Genomic DNA, 19597 nt, shown 5'->3' on the forward strand with positions numbered 1-19597 from the left:
AAAAGGACTTATAACAACTTTTCAGCCCTTGAAAATGATGTTGAATGTTCTATTTGTAATAACTTTGGTCATGAAGATTCTGAATGCAGGAGCAGGTTTTGTAAGAAAACTCAGAAGGAACAAACCTCAAGTGCTAGAACATGGAGAATGAAGGAACAACAACTAGAAAGATGTGGGATAGCCTTTTATGCAGAAGGACAAGAAAATCTATGGTATATCGAGAGCGGATGTTCGAAGCATATGACAGATGATAAAGAAAAACTTGAATCATATATTGCTTTAGAAAAGGGAAAGAAGGTTTCTTTTGGAAACGATACCCCTGCTGCCATAAAAGCAAAAGGGACTGCTCAGTTGAAATAAAAGGTCAAGGCTGGAAATGTTTCGTATGTTGATGGCTTGAAGCATAATCTACTGAGTGTTAGGCAGATGTGCAATCAAGGAACCGAAGTAATATTTCGATCAAATGGATGTAGTGTTCGTGATCTTGATACAGGAGAAACAGTGATCAAAGGCAGAAGAACTCCAAATAATCTATACATATTTGAAGAAGGACAACGAAAATGCTATTTAAGCAAGGAGGATGAACACTAGTTATGGCACCGGAGGTTGGGGCATCTAAGCTTTTCACAAATAAGGAAAGCATGCAAATGCCAGGCAGTTGGTGGTCTTCCAGATATCAAAATTCCAGACAACACCATATGCAAATCATGACAGTTTGGTAAGAAAACCAGAACTAACTTTCCTGAGAAGGAAGGGTCAGCTAGTAGGCCTCTTGAGCTAGTCCATACAGATGTATGTGGTCCATTTAGGACAATGTCACCTCGAGGAGAAGAATACCTTATACTATTCATTGACGACTTCTCCAGGTTTGTTTGGTTAGGACTTATGAAGCACAAAGACGAAGCATTCTAAAAATTCAAATCCTTCAAAGCCTTGGCTGAAAATGAATCAGATTACAAAATTAAGTGCCTCAGATCCGACAGAGGTGGGGAATTTACCTCAAATGAATTTTTTGATTTCTGTGAAGAACATGGAATAAGAAGGGAATTCTCTACAGCTAGGACTCCTCAGCAAAATGGAGTGGCGGAAAGGATGAACAGAACAGTCCAACAAATGGCTCGTGCTATGCTTGATGAGTTTGGAACTCCTGCAACCTTCTGGGGTGAAGCTGCATATGCAGCGGTTGTTATTCTCAACAAAACAAATGTCCGAGTGAACAACACTCAATCTCCTCATGAGCTCTGGTATGGTGAGACTCCTTCTATAAAGCATTTCAAAATTTTTGGGAGCAAATGCTATATTAAGAATACTGATGAGCATCTTGGCAAACTTGAACCTAGAGCAGATGAAGGCATTCTCCTTGTTTATTCTCCCTATAGCAAAGCATATAAGTGTTACAATAAAAGGCTCGGAAGAATTGTTGACAACATTGATGTAGTGGTTGATGAAAAAGGATACATCCCTAGGGAAGTGAATCATGAAAATATCAATGAGGATGAAGATTACTCTCTAAATCAGACAGATGATGAAGAAGAACCCAAAGAAGCACCAGAGGAACAGATAAGGATAGAAGAAAAGACTCCATCCAGGTACGTTCAGAAGAATCATCCAAAATCTCAAATTTTGGGGCAGAAAGAAGCAGGTATACAAACAAGAAGACCAATAGTAGAATCTTCAAGCTATTTGGCATTGCTCTCTTCCACTGAACCGCAAAATGTAAAAGAAGCATGGAAAGATGAGCGTTGGGTTAAGGCAATGGATGAAGAGCTTGAGCAGATCGAAAAGAATAACACTTGGGAGTTGGTTCCTAGACCAAAAGACAAAGATGTCATAGGAATAAAATGGATCTTCAAAAATAAGTTGAATGAAAATGGGGAAGTGATTAGAAACAAGGCCAGACTTGTTTGTAAAGGGTATGCTCAACAGGAAGGAATAGACTTTGAAGAAACTTTTGCTCCCGTTGCTAGACTTGAGGCCATTAGAATGTTCCTTGCTCTCTCTAGCTTCCAGTAGTTCAAAGTATTTCAAATGGACGTAAAATCAACCTTTCTAAATGGAGACTTAGAAGAAGAAGTGTATATAGAGCAACCAGAAGGCTTTATCCTTGGGAATGATCCAAATCTTGTATGCAAACTTAAAAAGGCTCTCTATGGGATTAAACAAGCTCCAAGGGCTTGGTACTATCATTTGGATAAATATCTTCATCAACAAGTTTTTTCAAAAGGATCAGCAGATAGCAATCTCTATATAAAAATTTAAAATAGCAAATTGCTAATACTTGTTGTGTATGTAGATGGTATTATCTTTGGAAGCAATGAAGAAGCTATGAGTCAAATATTTGCCTTGGTGATGCAGAAAGAATTCGAAATGTCCTTGCTTGGAGAACTGACATACTTTCTTGGATTACAAAATCCAACAAAATGAAGGCGGTATCTTCTTGTCTCAAACCAAGTACCTCAAGCAGATCCTGAAGAAGTATGGCATGGAAGATTCAAAACCAGTATGTACCCCCATGGTTACAGGATGCAGCCTCAGTGCAAATGATGAATCGGCAGCAGTGCATCAACCAACCTATAGATCTGTGATTTGAAGTCTTCTTTATTTGACAGGTACCCAACCAGACATCATGCATGCAGTGGGAATAGTTGGAAGATTTCAGGAAAATCCAAAGGAAACTCATCTTCAAGCAGTCAAGAGAATCTTCAAGTACCTTCAGGGGACTCAAAACTATGGCTTATGGTACCATAGAGATACAGATCTCACACTTCATGCTTACACAGATGCAGATTGGGCCGGAAGCGTGGATGATAGGAAGAGCACAAGCGGTGGTGCATTCTTTATGGGTTCCAGATTAGTATCTTGGTTCAGCAAGAAACAGAGTTCGATTGCTTTATCTACAGTTGAAGCGGAATATGTGGCTGCTGCATCTTGTTGCACTCAACTTCTTTGGATGATGCAAACCTTGCAGGATTTTCAAATCACATGTATTCCACCTGTCTCTATCTTATGTGATAAAACAAGTGTAATAAGCATTTCAAAGAATCATGTCATGCATTCAAAGACCAAGCACATACCTATCAGAAATCACTTTCTTCGGGAACAAGTGCTTGAGCAAAAAGTCAAGTTGGAGTATGTTCCTTCTAAGGAACAAATTGTTGATATCCTCACCAAACCGCTGCCCAGGGAAACTTTTGAATATCTCAGACAGAAGCTGGGAGTAGTTGATGCTTCATCTTGATGTTGAAGCTTGTCTGTTTCAAAGAAACGTTGGTGTACGCGAGTTGGATGAGGGGAATCCGCGTACATACGCTGATTTATGCAGGTGCAGTCGCGTATATGGAGTTCTGAAGAAAATCAACAAGGGTAGACTCTGGTTGAAGAGAGTCTGATATGGGTCTGTCAGAGACCATCAGGCACAGGTTCAGGGGGAGCAGATAATATTCTAATAATGCATTGTTGGAATTACCTTAGAAGCTCTTGGTTCTAGTAATCAAGCTGTTTTTGGTTCAGGTGGATCAGTTGTAGAGAGAAGAACAGAAGGAGAACATGGTTGCTGATATATACAGTGATTGTCAGATGCTGCTGATAGTAGTTATTGGTCATTTTCATAAGTCTTGATATTTCGTCATGTATATTATTTTATCAAGGTCATGTAACGGCCTATTTTGGTTTCCCCACTATGCATGGGATGTTTGATGTGATTGGTTGTCATATGTAAATTTCTGATGTATCCCCACTTGGTTGGGTGGATGATCCCCACTTGGTTGGGTGATGGTTGTATGTATTGAGTCTTTTAGTGATAGGAAGGTATTTTATGATGTATATGGTTCTTCTTGAAGAACATCTTTTTGTAGATCTTGCCTACAGTCAGGGGGAGCATGTTCAGCACAGCAGAGCAGAGATATCAGCATGTACTCAGGGGGAGCACAGCCCTTTTCCCTTGATGACAAAGAGGGAGAGTGACTTTGAGGATCGTGGGGTTGCCATCAAGTCCAAAGGGGGAGATTGTTGGCATTTTTGCACAGGTGTGGCGCTATGGTACAGGTGTTGTCCTTGATGGCAACTCACTTTGGTGACAGATCTCAGTTCACGTGCTCAGAATGAAGGAAATCTTGTATACGCATGTACACCTTGCCGAAGACACGTATACACGCGGTTTATACATTCATAAGTCATTTATGCGTATACACGCACTTTTATGCACATAAAAGCACGTACATGGTGGAAAACTTATTTTTGGTCCGTGGTTGTTAGTCCTTGGAACTTGAACCTATGGTTGTGGACCATGCTATCTCGTCAGAAGAGTTGACCCTTGGTTTTGGGCCCTTGGTATTGTTTATTATGGTTTTGGACCGTGGTATTATGGAAGGCCTAAAACTATATAAGAGGAAGGAGATCATGTGGCAAGGTATCATCTGAATCATTGAATATCTGATATTGTGATAGATCTGGAAAACTGGAGATTGGGTTTGGTGCAGATCTAGATCTGAATGAAGGAGGAACCTGAGCACAAGAAGGATAAGGACTATTGATGGATCAAAATCTCAAGGCTTGAACATTGGTATCTCTATATGATTTTGATCTGTTATATGTGGCGCACTCTTGATCTATAAATCTGGGTTAACTAATGTATGAATGCTTAAAAGAATAAATTATCCTTTATAGATCTGTACGCAGGTTCAGTGAATTACAGGTGCGTATACATCCGTTTTCTGTGAATGAAAGTAGCGTATACGCAGGTTGGTTGTGGTACAGAAGCGTATACTCGCCAGTTGCTTAACAGTGAAGTAGCATATATATCTTGATTTATGTTCTAGCTGCTTCTTTTTCTAGAGTGTTCTGGGTTCAGAATTGGTGTTTGATTACAGTTACTATGTTCTGGGTACATCGATTAGAGAAGTGTTTATTTGGTTCAGCTTTTGATTGGTGAAAAGGAGTTTGGGTTATGCAGAAATTCTTGATGTTTGATTGATGTTACTTGTGGATCTAGTCTAAAAATTAATAAAACGAGGTCCCTGAAAGCAAAGAGAAGGTTGCAGCCTTCTGCAGGTAGGAGCCTGCGTACTAGTATCTCAAGCTAGTACAAGATCTTAGGGGGTCGGAGCTCCCTTCCAGGAAAGATGGAGAATGAGAGAGAGTTGTAGCTCTCTACAGGTTGCAGCCTGCGTACTGGTAAAGACTACACCAGTACAAAACATTGTAAATAGAAGTTTCTAATTAAAAAGAAGATAGAGACAAATTGCAGCAGGGGGTTTTCACCACATTGGGTTTCCTCCTTATATCTTGTGTTCTTGTGTGTGACTGTCTTCTGCTCTGTTTCTGGTATTGTTTATTTTCTTCTGATACACAGACTAATAACTGACATCTGAAAGATAAATCAAGTTATAAGTCTGCTTTGTATACGCGGGTTTCTTTATTTTTAATTGCGTATATATGCAGTTTTTATTAACAGAAGTAGCGTATATCATCTGGAATTGAAAAAGGAAATATTTGACTTGATAATACTGATTCACCCCCCTCTCAGTATTATTTCCAAAAATTGGTATCAGAGCAGGTCCTTCTGAAGAAGCTTCATCGCTTGAAGGAAGATCCTTCATCATGAGCAACTAAGAGAGGGAAGCATCAATCAGGCCAAGAGTTTTTGATGGGACAAACTTCGTATATTGGAAGGTAAGAGTTACTGCCTATCTTCAATCGTTGGGTACAGAAGTCTGGGATATCATAGATACAGGATATACTTTTCAAGCAGCAACTCCTACACATCCGGCTGAGAAGAAGAAATATGAAACAAATGCAAAGGCGATCAATACTCTATTGGGATGTCTATCTCAATCAGAATTCGTGAAATTTATGCAGTTAAAATCATAAAAAGAAATATGGGACAAGATTGTCCTAAGCTATGAAGGAGATGATCAGGTAAAACGAGCAAAACTTCAAACCCTCAGGATTCAGTATGAAAATCTCAAGATGTATAATGATGAAAGTGTGGCTAACTATTTCCTTCATGTAGATGAGATTGTTAATTGTATGAAAAATTTGGGTGAAGAAATAAAAGAGGCTGTTGTGGTTGAAAAAGTTCTAAGATCTTTGTCCCCTAGGTTTGAATCTAAAGTTTCTGCAATAGAAGAAAAAGAGAATCTTCAAAACCTTAAAATGTCACAGCTGCACAGTATTCTAACATCTTATGAAATGAGGAAAGCAGGGCCATCAGAAAGGAGAGAAGTTGCCTTCAAGGCTTTGGGAAAAGGCGAGTACTATGAGGCAGGACACGTGTCAGAAGAAGAAGAATAATTAAATTTTGTCAGAAATCTTCAACGGGGTACTGGACGGTTCCGAGGTAAGTTACCTTTCAAATGCTTTGCTTGTGGAAGAGTCGGTCACTATGCTGCCAAATGTCCTCACAAGGATAAGATTGACAAAGGGAAGAAACCTGTTAGATGGAACAAGAAACAAAAAGCAAATAAGAAAAGATATTACCCTCATGAAGATAGTGATGGACTTTCAAATAGTGACGAAGATGAACGCGGTAATAAGTATAAACTTTTAATGGCTTTTGAAGATGATGACTACATGGATGCTATAGATGTAGAAGGTTTTTCTGAAGAGATGACTAATCTCAAAATCTGCTTACAAGATAAAAGTGCAATTATTGATTCTCTACAATATCAACTCGCTGAAAAGGAAAAACATCTTGAAGAATTGGAATGTGAAATTGTTTTTCTTAGAAAGGAGATTGAGAAAACAAAAGCTATTAATCTTAAATTTGTTAAAGGATCTGAAACTCTGGATGAGATTATCAATGTGCAGCGTTCTCCACTAATCAAGACAGGGCTGGGATATAATGGAGAAACATCTCAAGCTTCTACCTCCAAAAGTTATCTTGATGCGGCAAAGAAGAGCGAGCAAAGGCCTAATAGAAATCATCAGGTAAATTAGGGACAATTTACCTAAAGAACGACTAAAGACTATCAAGAAAATCGGGGACAAGCTACCTTAAGGACAAACAGAAGCTACAATCAGCCACAGGTAAAATCTTCCCAATTTTCCTCAAGAATGGATGTTAGTAGAAACTACAATCGATTGGATGATAGATTTGATAATCACAGGATTTTCTTCAATGGCCAATGCTTCTCTTGCGATAACTTTGGTCACAAACCAGCCCAATGTTTTGCCTATAAGACAATCATGACTAGAGAAGCTCAAAAACAAAGGAATATGACTGGGATCACGAAAAGGACTTATAACAACTTTTCAGCCCTTGAAAATGAAGTTGAATGTTCTATTTGTAATAACTTTGGTCATGAAGATTCTGAATGCAGGAGCAGGTTTTGGAAGAAAACTCAGAAGGAACAAACCTCAAGTGCCAGAACATGGAGAATGAAGGAACCACAACCAGAAAGATGTGGGATAGCCTTTTATGCAGAAGGACAAGATAATCTATGATATATCGACAGCAGATGTTCGAAGCATATGACAGGTGATAAAGAAAAACTTGAATCATATACTGCTTTAGAAAAGGGAAAGAAGGTTTCTTTTGGAAACGATACCCCTCCTGCCATAAAAGCAAAAGGCACTGCTCAGTTGAAAGAAAAGGTCAAAGCTGGAAATGTTTCGTATGTTGATGGCTTCAGGCATAATCTACTGAGTGTTAGTCAGATGTGCGATCAAGGAACCGAAGTAATATTTCGATCAAATGGATGTAGTGTTCATGATCTTCATACAGGAGAAACAATGATCAAAGGCAGAAGAACTCCAAATAATCTATACATATTTGAAGAAGGACAACAACAATGCTATTTAAGCAAGGAGGATGAACACTGGTTATGGCACCAGAGGTTGGGGCATCTAAGCTTTTCACAAATAAGGAAAGCATGCAAATACCAGGCAGTTCGTGGTCTTCCAGATATCAAAATTCCAGACAACACCATATGAAAATCATGTCAGTTTGGTAAGCAAACCAGAACTAACTTTCCTGAGAAGGAAGGATCAGCTAGCAAGCCTCTTGAGCTAGTCCATACAGATGTATGTGGTCCATTTAGGACAAGGTCACCTCGAGGAGAAGAATACCTTATATTATTCATTGACGACTTCTCTAGGTTTGTTTGGTTAGGACTTATGAAGCACAAAGACGAAGCATTCGAAAAATTCAAATCCTTCAAAGCCTTGACTGAAAATGAATCAGATTACAAAATTAAGTGCCTCAGATCCGACAGAGGTGGGGAATTTACCTCAAATGAATTTTTTGATTTCTGTGAAGAACATGGAATAAGAAGGGAATTCTCTACAACTAGGACTCCGCAGCAAAATGGAGTGGCGGAAAGGATGAACAGAACAACCCAACAAATGGCTCGTGCTATGCTTGATGAGTCTGGAAATCCCGCAACCTTTTGTGTTGAAGCTGCATATGCAGAGGTTGTTATTCTCAACAAAACAAATGTCCGAGTGAACAACACTCAAACTCCTCATGAGCTCTGGTATGGTGATACTCCTTCGATAAAGCATTTCAAAATTTTTGGGAGCAAATGCTATATTAAGAATACTGATGAGTAGCTTGGCAAACTTGAACCTAGAGAAAATGAAGGCATTCTCCTTGGTTATTCTCCCTACAGCAAAGCATATAAGTGTTACAATAAAAGGCTTGGAAGAGTTGTTGACAGCATTGATGTAGTGGTTGATGAAAAAGGATACATCCCTAGGGAAGTGAATCATGAAAATATCAATGAGGATGAAGACTACTCTCTAAATTAGATAGATGATGAAGAAGAACCCCAAGAAGCACTAGAGGAACAGATAAGGATAGAAGAAAAGACTCCATCCAGGTACGTTCAGAAGAATCATCCAGAATCTCAAATTTTGGGGCAGAAAGAAGCAGGTATACAAACAAGAAGAATAATAGCAGAAGCTTCAAGCTATTTGGCATTGCTCTCTTCCACTGAACCGCAAAATGTAAAAGAAGCATGCAAAGATGAGTGTTGGGTTAAGGCTATGGATGAAGAGCTTGAGCAGATCGAAAAGAATAACACTTGGGAGTTGGTTCCTAGACCAAAAGACAAAAATGTCATAGGAACAAAATGGATCTTCAAAAATAAGTTGAATGAAAATGGGGAAGTGATTAGAAACAAGGCCGGACTTGTTTGTAAATGGTATGCTCAACAGGAAGGAATAGACTTTGAAGAAACTTTTGCTCCCGTTGCTAGACTTGGGGCCATCAGAATGTTCCTTGCTGTCTCTAGCTTCCAAAAGTTCAAAGTATTTCAAAACGTAAAATCAGCCTTTCTGAATGGAGACTTAGAAGAAGAAGTGTACATAGAGCAACCAGAAGGCTTTATCCTTGGGAATGATCCAAATCTTGTATGCAGACTGAAAAAGGCTCTCTATGGGCTTAAAGAATCTCCAAGGGCTTGGTACTATCATTTGGATAAATATCTTCATCAACAAGTTTTTTCAAAAGGATCAGCAGATAGCAATCTCTATATAAAAATTGAAAATAACAAATTGCTAATACTTGTTGTGTATGTAGATGATATTATCTTTGGAAGCAATGAAGAAGCTATGAGTCAAAGCTTTGCCTTGGTGATGCAAAAAGAATTCGAAATGTCCTTGCTTGGAGAACTGACATACTTTCTTGGATTGCAAATCCAACAAAATGAAGGCGGTATTTTCTTGTCTCAAACCAAGTACCTCAAGCAGATCCTGAAGAAGTATGGCATGGAAGATTCAAAACCAGTATGTACCCCCATGGTTACAGGATGCAGCCTCAGTGAAAATGATGAATCGGCAGCAGTGCATCAACCAACCTATAGATCTATGATTGGAAGTCTTCTTTATTTGACAGGTACCCGACCAGACATCATGCATGCAATGGGAATAGTTGGAAGATTTCAGGAAAATACAAAGGAAACTCATCTTCAAGCAGTCAAGAGAATCTTCAAGTACCTTTAGGGGACTCAAAACTATGGCTTATGGTACCCTAGAGATACAGATCTCACACTTCATGCTTACACAGATGCAGATTGGGCCGGAAGCGTGGATGATAGGAAGAGCACAAGCGGTGGTGCATTCTTTATGGGTTCCAGATTAGTATCTTGGTTCAGCAAGAAACAGAGTTCGATTGCTTTATCTACAGTTGAAGCGGAATGTGTGGCTGCTGCATCTTGTTGCACTCAACTTCTTTGGATGATGCAAACCTTGCAGGATTTTCAAATCACATGTACTCCACCTGTCTCTATCTTATGTGATAATACAAGTGCAATAAGGATTTCAAAGAATCTTGTCATGCATTCAAAGACCAAGCACATACCTATCAAATATTACGTTCTTCGGGAACAAGTGCTGGAGCAAAAAGTCAAGTTGGAGTAGGTTCCTTCTAAGGAACAAATTGCTGATATCCTCACCAAATCACTGCCAAGGGAAACTTTTGAATATCTCAGACAGAAGCTGGGAGTAGTTGATGCTTCATCCTACTATTGAAGCTTGTTTTTTTCAAAGAAAAGTTGGTGTACGCAAGTTAGATGAGGGGAATCCGCGTACATACGCTGATTTATGCAGGTGCAGTCGCGTATATGGAGTTCTGAAGAAAATCAACAAGGGCAGACTCTGGATGAAGAGAGTCTGATATGGGTCTTGTCGCGTGGAATGAGTCGATCTTGCGGACAAGATAGACCTTCCTAGAATCTAAAGAAGACCTAACGACAAGCAAACCAACCAGACACTATCTTTATCTAAATATGCTTCAATTAACAATAGCAAACAAAGGTTTTTAGGGCCTACCTTTGCTCTAATGCAAGCTTGTGGATGCCCTCGCTCCTTTGATCCAAATGAGCTCCTTTTCACGAATCTGCAAACACAAACAAGGCAAACACATTAAATAGCACCTGAAAAACCAATTGCATAAAACATATTTAACATGAAAGTCAAGGAGTCCATGAAACAAATAACATAAGATACTTGTTGAGAAAAATGAGTTTGATTGTATTAATTCAAAAGAAGAAGAACCTTACGACCTTTGCCTTGACGCTATACAAGCTCCTCCCAGGGTCCAACAAGATGTCTCCTCTACTTTGACAAGTTTCACTCACTCTCTAATGGAACCAAGAGGTATGTGATCTCTCCTCTCAAGCTCAACCAAAGAGTCTCAATTTCACCAGCATTTACCTTCAAAATTTTCAGCTTCTAACCTCCCTAGTCCTCACCCCAATGCCTGTATTTATAGTGCAATGGAGGGAAGGTATTAGGTCCTCCTTCAAAGGTATAAAGCCCTCTTTCAAAGGGATAGCTCCTTTAGTCAAGGGATTAGCTCCTTCTATTTTGGGATGCATGAACCACCTCAGATCGAACAATCCACGTCAAAATTCCTTCTAGAAAACTCTAGAATTAACCCAAAGTGAATTTTTTAAGATAAAAATTGCGCCTTTTGACTTTCACAGGGGTCCGCACCTACACCGTTAGGAACATAGCGGGTAGGTACGCAGCTTTTGTACATAGAAGGTGCGGGACCGCAGGTGACCATGAGAGAAAGTGCGGAACCAGAGTTACATTGATTTTTAATGTCTTTCTCCCACTTCCAAAGCTTGATTTGAAGAGTTGAGGTCATAGACTTGCTTAGGAGGACAGTTCAAGTGATGATAGACCCATACTGACTGCAAATAATCATGGTGACGATATTTTTGTGTAACAGATTGCCCCCTAAAGTGCGAAGTCTGTAGTAGATGAGGATTTCATTTATCATATAGGAAGAGTGAAGTACTTTATCATTTCGAGGATTATCTTGTGGAGAGCCCGGTCGGAGCCTATAAAAACATTCAATGCAATATATATATATATATATATATATATATATATATATATATATATATATATATATATATATATATATATATTTGAGATCATATCATCGCTAAGGTAGGCATTCCCATACTCAGATCAAAACTAACTAGCTACTGCCTGATACAGGAATGATCTTGTAAAACATCATAAGTATAGACTCGTGTGAACACAGTATGGACGCAGCCATCTATTTATGAATAGTCTAGAACATAATGAATACAAAATTCCTCGCAGCTTGGATGGTGGAAACTATATCCAGGGTCCTCATTTCTATATCCCGAAATAGTACAATTCTATCCATGCAAATAAATGTGTTGATGTCAAACATGGTAGAAACCACTTGATTACTAGTCAATGATGTAAACTATTAACAAGTGTGAGAGAAACCACCAGTGATGTCAATGGCTCTCAAAGTACCCAGTACAATCCACGAGATGTGAGTAGATGTGTTGATGTCGAACATGTCACGGAATCCTTCGATCGAAAGTCAATGATGTAAACTGTCGTCAAAGGCGAGAAACCTGCCATTGAGGCATGTAGATTTCAAGGTACTGACGATTTCTAGATCATCTTTCTAGATAATGAGCTGATGTCGATAGAAAGTGATCCGTCGTAGGCAAGCACACAACATGAAATCATAGATCAAGTTGAAGAAATTTTAGTTGCAAGGACTGACTCAGGTATGGTCAAGATGGATGACAGATATTTTGCAGATGAATGGCTTATTGGCAATGACCTCTTGAACACATAACGACATAACAGATGGCTTGGTGACAATTGACCCAAAGTTAATACCCAGAAACCGGCTGAAGACTTTCAATGTGGTTTGATCAACTGTTAGGCAAAGTATTTCCCAACCCAGGTGAATAAAAGTGTCGTGTTCAAGAGTGGTTACAAAGTATGACAAACAGACTCATTTTCCTCTCTTTCCCCCACCATTTCTGGCAAGTACCTCTTTATTTTTGACAAGCTTGAGGAGGATAACATTTGCTTGATTATAAGCTCATCCTTTGGATGAGTCCAACTTAGTTTAGATTCGAACCCTAAGAAGGAGTGGTTCATTCCTGTCTGTAATTGAACAGGTCCTTTACTGTGAAATTTTAACGAGTCCAGTATAGGAGAAACTCGGTGTTTTTCAATTTTAGAGAGTCTGCAAAAACTTAAGAAGACTCCAAGGTGGACCTTTTTCGTAAATTTGCGTCTCCCAAGCCCGAAAAAGTATAAAATAATACTTGAGAGAACCGCTTGATATTTTATGACCAAGGAGTACTTTTTGTTATTAGTGTCACTGACCCGAAAAAGTAAAAAAGCGATCAACAACACGTCGTTTTATAACCAATATCGAATTTGAAACGACAAAAATCCAGCAATCTTTTCATGTGTTTTCCGGTCGGAAAAGAGCTGTAAGTGGACCTTCTTTTATTTCCGTTTTAACGAGTGTAAAAGAAACACTCGGCAATCTTTTCATGTTTTAGGAGTCAGAAAAGGGCTTAAAGATGACTCTACTTGTTTTTTCGTTGAAAATGATAGATTTTGCCTGAATAATCATGTATTCTGCACAAAGACACAAACATTATTCATACCTATTTGAAATGGATAAAAGCGTTGCAAAATACCTTTTCAAAGTGAAACATAAAAAAATTTGTGATTTATTTACTCAAAAAACTTATAAAAAGGGCCTTTGTCAATTCATTTTTACCATTTGAGTTTGGGTGATAAAATAGTGCTTTTGCTTAGAAAACTTCTCGTGAAGATTGTGGAAAATCCAACCGTCGGAATCGAGCACCGTCTTCTCCATGTAATCCACATCATCTTACTCTTCATTTTCAACCGTTTAGTGTTTTGATTTAGCCCCTCATTTTGTTTTTTGGGAGTGTTTTTAGGCGCAAAACCCGTGCGCGGGGGTCCGCAAGTTTACCATTGCGAACCCACGGACCCCGACTTTTTCTCCATTGGGAAAAAGCTCGGGGTCCGCACCTTCCATGTAGACAAAGTGCGGACCCACGCACTGTGTCTAACGTGGAGGGTGCGTACCCCGCCGCAAGGGTTTTGAACCCAAAATTTCTCAAAAATGGACCAATCAAAAAGTTTTCTAGCAATCTAATTAATCTTTATTCTTGATGCAGAGAATATATCATGCTAGATTGGCGCGAACGGGAGCATGAGGACGTGGATACCGCCGCATGGAATCATCAGCCTTCACTTGATGCTTTGAGGGCATGCGGACTGTACAAGTTCTGGACCATTCCTGGCATGAGGGCTCAGGTAGATTTCTTACAGTGGCTGGTTGACAGGTGGAGCGTACAGGACCAGTGTTTCTTCATTGGTGGGCACTGGCTTGAAATCGAGCCGGAGGACGTTTATTTCTTGACTAGTTTGCCTAAGAGAGTCGAGGACTTGACTCTATACGGGACTAGGCCAGGTGGCCAGTCTATCGATAGCCTCCGGCTAGAGTACTGCAACAGCCAGGCTAAAGACAAAGGGATAGACATAAAAACCATATCCCGTCCTGAGCTCATGGTGATTGCGTTCACTATCACCAGACTTTGCGGAGCTGCCGCATTACATGTTGCCACCGGATCCCAGATGTGTATGGCAGTTGATTGCTTTCAAGGCACCATCTTCAACTGGTGCAATGTTGTGCTGGCTAATGTGAAAGGCCAACTGACCAGGGCCAAGAGCGGACGACTAAAGACCTTTGGTTATGGGGCTTTGGTCATGAGTTTTGCCCTGGAGAGGGTTCCTATGCTGATCCCACAGCATCTTACTGTTGGAGCTGGGCTTCCTCGAGAGCCCAAACTGATGCGATGGGTCGCAATCATGGCCCGTCACCCGGACGAGAGCACGGAGGTTGCTTGTTTCAAACCTGAGTATTTCCAATGGTTGGAAAACCAGGTTTTTGCCATTCAGGACTTCCCTTACGCTGGGATAGATTTCCGTGGTGACCCAGACATGGCTCTTCCACTAGGAGAGCAGTGGGACAAGTCAGGTAAAATCCTTTTAAACTTTTCTATTTAAAATTTTTTTATTTTTGCATCGTCTCAAAACTGATAGTAAAAATTTCAAATGCAGATGTGGGTCCATGGCGACCAGCCACTCTCCGACCTTTCGAGAGAAGGCAACCAGTTGCACCCGCACCAGCCCCACAGGACGAATCAGCAGAGGTTTTGGCCGAGTTGGAGGGCCATCTTGAGCGCTTGACAGGGGATATTCCTGAGACCACTATAGACGACATTCCTCGTCGACTTCAGCGCTATGTGATTGGAGTCCCAACACCTTTTAGGAGGTTCCTTTGCAAGGTGGCCCGGGCAGTGGTTTCTTATAGAGATCATCACCAGTGATAGGATGATCGCCTTTTGTGGGCACATGTGACATTTTTGTTTTTTGTACTTATCATTTTTGCCGATCATAAGGTGTTTTTCAACCTATGATCGAGGACGATGTATTTTTTGACACACTCCTATATATATATATATATATATCACTCTTACCAGCTTATCTTGTAAATCATGTTATGGAATGGTTTTAAATTTACATGTATGATTATTGCAAATGTCTATTTAAAATTTGAGAAGCAATTGCATCTGCTAATGTATTTAAATACCTTGGAATATGATGATATTCAATGTAATCAAACTCACGTTCCAAGAGACGCACTCTCAAAAATAATCTTAATAACACTGGATTTCTAATGGCATACACTCTATTAAGCTGTAATACACCGAGTTCAAAATCTAACCTCACTATCAAACTCCAAATCCCAAATGAAATAGATTCAGATAATAACTCAATCACTACACTATACTCGGCAATGTTGTTTGTTGTTTGACCAAGGCTTACCCCATGCATAGAAACTAACTCGTTAAAGGGCGAATAGATAACCCAAGCTGTAGAAAAGATGTTCCGTGTACTATGACAAGCACCATCAACAAATCCAATGTATGTTTGGAGAGGCATTGACATCTGCAATATCAAGAGTAAAACCAAGATAAGCAGGAATAATGACGAAAAAAACTCTCTAAGCTAAGCACACTTTTTCAACTAAAACACACTTGCTAGAAAGAAAAACTAACCTAACTAAAATCTCCATACCCATGCTTTTAAGCATAATACCTCTTCAAGTAAAGACCATTTCTGGGTTTACCTAAAGAGTCCCCGTCAAAGTATACCAACTCATAGGCCCCTTTTGCTAGCTTTCGCTTGACAATATAGGGCCCATGCCACATAGGAACGAATTTTCCAGCACCTAATTTATCATTAGCTTGATCATACAATAACACTAGGTCTCCTTCGAAAAATTTCGAGGGGTCACATTCCGATCATACTGAGCTTTCATACGTTTGGCGTGAGTCTCGATCGCCAATGCAACATCACGTCGATTCTCATCTAATTGAGCTAAGTATAACAAATGCTTTTCCTCTTCAGAAGTAGCTAGAAGTAACTCGATGGCCATTTGCAGTGACAGGATTTCGCACTCAATGGGTAACACGGCTTCCAAACCATAAACTAGTTGGAAAGGAGTGAACCCTGTTGATGTTTTTACTGAAGTTCGGTACGCCCAAAGCGCTGAAAATAGCATGTTGTGCCAATTCGACCGATGAATCCCAATGATTCGTCGGATCATGATAACTAAAACTTTGTTGATGGACTCAACCAGACCATTCGCTTGTGGATAATAAGGAGTTGAACTATCGTGACGTAAACCAAGCTGGCCTGTAAGTTCGGTCATCATAACGTTTCAAAAATGACGTCCATGATCAGTGATTATCACTTGCGGGACACCAAACCTAGCAATTATATGATTGAACACGAAAATTGCAGCTGTCTTGCCATCTACCTCGAATGTAGGCATCGCCTCGGCCCACTTAGTAAAATAATCTACCGCAAGGATGATATACGCATGCCCCCCGGCCGAGTGAGGGTTACAAGTAATAAAATCGATACCCCATTTGGCAAAAGGACCAACGACAATTATAGGGTGGAGAGGAGCGGGTGGAGCGCGCATCTTACGATAAAAAATCTGGCAGTTGTGGCATTTTCGGACCGTCGTAATACAATCTTTAAATAAAGATGGCCAGAAGTAGCCAGCGCGCAATATCTTTTGGGCTGTGGCATACCCTGACATATGACCGCCACATGCTCTAGAGTGATAGTCGTTTAGAACCCTTTCAGCCTCTTCGTGAGTTAAGCAACGTCGAAAAATACAATCCGCCCCACGGTGATAAAGACTATCTCCAATAATTTTGAATTGTTGGGACTGGAAGTGAATTTTCCGACGTTCCGACTTTGAAATTTCTGACCGAATACCACAGATATTTGAGTCGATATTGCGAACAAGATAGACCTTCCTAGAATATAAAGAAGACTTAACGACAAGCAAACCAACCAGACACTATCTTTCTCTAAATATGCTTCAATTAACAATAGCAAACAAAGGTTTTTAGGGCCTGCCTTTGGTCTAATGCAAGCTTGTGGATGCCCTCGCTCCTTTGATCCAAATGAGCTCCTTTTCGCGAATCTGCAAACACATTAAATAGCACCTGAAAAACTAATTTCATAAAACATATTTAACATGAAAGTCAAGGAGTCCATGAAACAAATAGCATAAGATACTTGTTGATAAAAATGAGTTTGATTGTATTAATTCAAAAGAAGAAGAACCTTACAACCTTTGCCTTGACGCTGTACAAGCTCCTCCTAGGGTCCAACAAGATGTCTCCTCTACTTTGACAAGTTTCACTCACTCTCCTATGGAACCAAGAGGTATGTGATCTCTCCTCTCAAGCTCAACCAAAGAGTCTCAATTTCACCAGCATTTACCCTCAAAATGTTCAGCTTCTAACCTCCCTAGTCCTCACCCCAATGCCTGTATTTATAGTGCAATGGAGGGAAGTTACTAGGTCCTCCTTCAAAGGGATAAAGCCCTCCTTCAAAGGGATAGCTCCTTTAGTCAAGGGATTAGCTCCTTCTCTTTTGGGATGCATGAACCACCTCAGAGCAAACAATCCACGTCAAAATTCCTTCTCGAAAACTCTAGAATTAACCCAAAGTGAGTTTTTTAAGATGAAAATTGTGCCTTTTGACTTTCACAGGGGTCCGCACCTACACCGTTAGGAACAGAGCGGGTAGGTACGCAGCTTTTGTACACAGAAGGTGCGGGACCGCAGGTGACCATGAGAGAAACTGCGGAACCAGAGTTACATTGATTTTTAATGTCTTTCTCCCACTTCCAAAGCTTGATTTGAAGAGCTGAGGTCTTAGACTTGCTTAGGAGGACAGTACAAGTGATGATAGACCCATACTAACTGTAAATAATCATGGTGACAATATTTTTGTGTAACAGATTGCCCGCTAAAGTGCGAAGTCTGTAGTAGATGAGGATTTCATTTATCATATAGGAAGAGTGAAGTACTTTATCATTTCGAGGATCATCTTGTGGAGAGCCCAGTCGAAACCTGTGAAAACATTCAATGCAAGATATATATATGAGATCATATCATCGCTGAGGTAGGCATTCCCATACTCAGATCAAAACTAACTAGAAAACTATCTACTGCTCTGATATAGGAATGATCTAGTAAAACATCATAAATATAGACTCGTGTGAACACAGTATGGACGCAGCCATCTGTTTGTGAATAGTCCACAACATAATGAATACAAAATTCCTCGTAGCCTGGATGGTGGAAAGTAGATCCAGGGTCTTCATTTCTATATCCCGAAATAGTATGATTCTATCCATGCGAATAAATGTGTTGATGTCGAACATGGTAGAAACCACTTGATTACCAGTCAATGATGTAAACTATTAACAAGTGTGAGAGAAACCACCAGTGATGTCAATGGCTCTCAAAGTACCTAGTACAATCCATGAGATGCGAATAAATGTGTTGATGTCGAACATGTCACGAAATCCTTCGATCGAAAGTCAATGATGTAAACTGTCGTCAAAGGCAAGAAACCTGCCATTGAGGCATGCAGATTTCAAGGTACTGACTATTTCTAGATCATCTTTCTAGATAATGAGCTGATGTCGATAGAAAGCGATCCGTCGTAGGCAAGCCCACAACACGAAATCATAGATCAAGTTGAAGAAATTTTAGTTGCAAGGACTGACTTAGGGATGGTCAAGATGGATGACAGATATTTTGCAGATGAATGGTTTATTGGCAGTGACTTCTTGAACACATAACGACACAACAGATGGCTTTGTGACAATTAACCCAAAGTTAATACCCAGAAACTGGCTGAAGACTTTCAATGTGGTTTGATCAACTGTTAGGCAAAGGATTTCCCAACCCAGGGGAATAAAAGTGTCGTGTTCAAGAGTGGTTACAAAGTATGACAAACAAACTCATTTTCCTCTCTTTGCCCCCACCATTTCTGGCAAGTACCTCTTTATTTTTGACAAGCTTGAGGAGGATAACATTTTCTTGATTATAAGCTCATCCTTCGGATGAGTCCAACTTAGTTTAGATTCGAACCCTAAGAAGGATTCGTTTCTTTTTTTGACTTGATGGTTATGGGATTGGGTGAATTTAGTTAATTTTGAGTCAGTTTTTATTTTTCATAGTTTTGGGAGAGGTACGCACCCTCTGAGTTAGGCACAATGCGTACCTGTATGCACTTTTCCTTTGTGCATAGAGCGTAGACGCACCTGTGTAAACAGCTTGCCTGCGTACCCTGTCAAAAATTTTAAAAATTTTAAATTTTCCTCTTTTTTATCATTTTAGAATTTGTTTATAGGTTTTAGCCATTACCCAGACCTACT

The sequence above is a fragment of the Pinus tabuliformis genome, chromosome 1_1 (genome assembly GCF_031772625.1).
Source record: "Pinus tabuliformis cultivar Carrire ecotype Pingquan chromosome 1_1, CPIR1, whole genome shotgun sequence".
NCBI lineage: Eukaryota > Viridiplantae > Streptophyta > Pinopsida > Pinales > Pinaceae > Pinus > Pinus tabuliformis.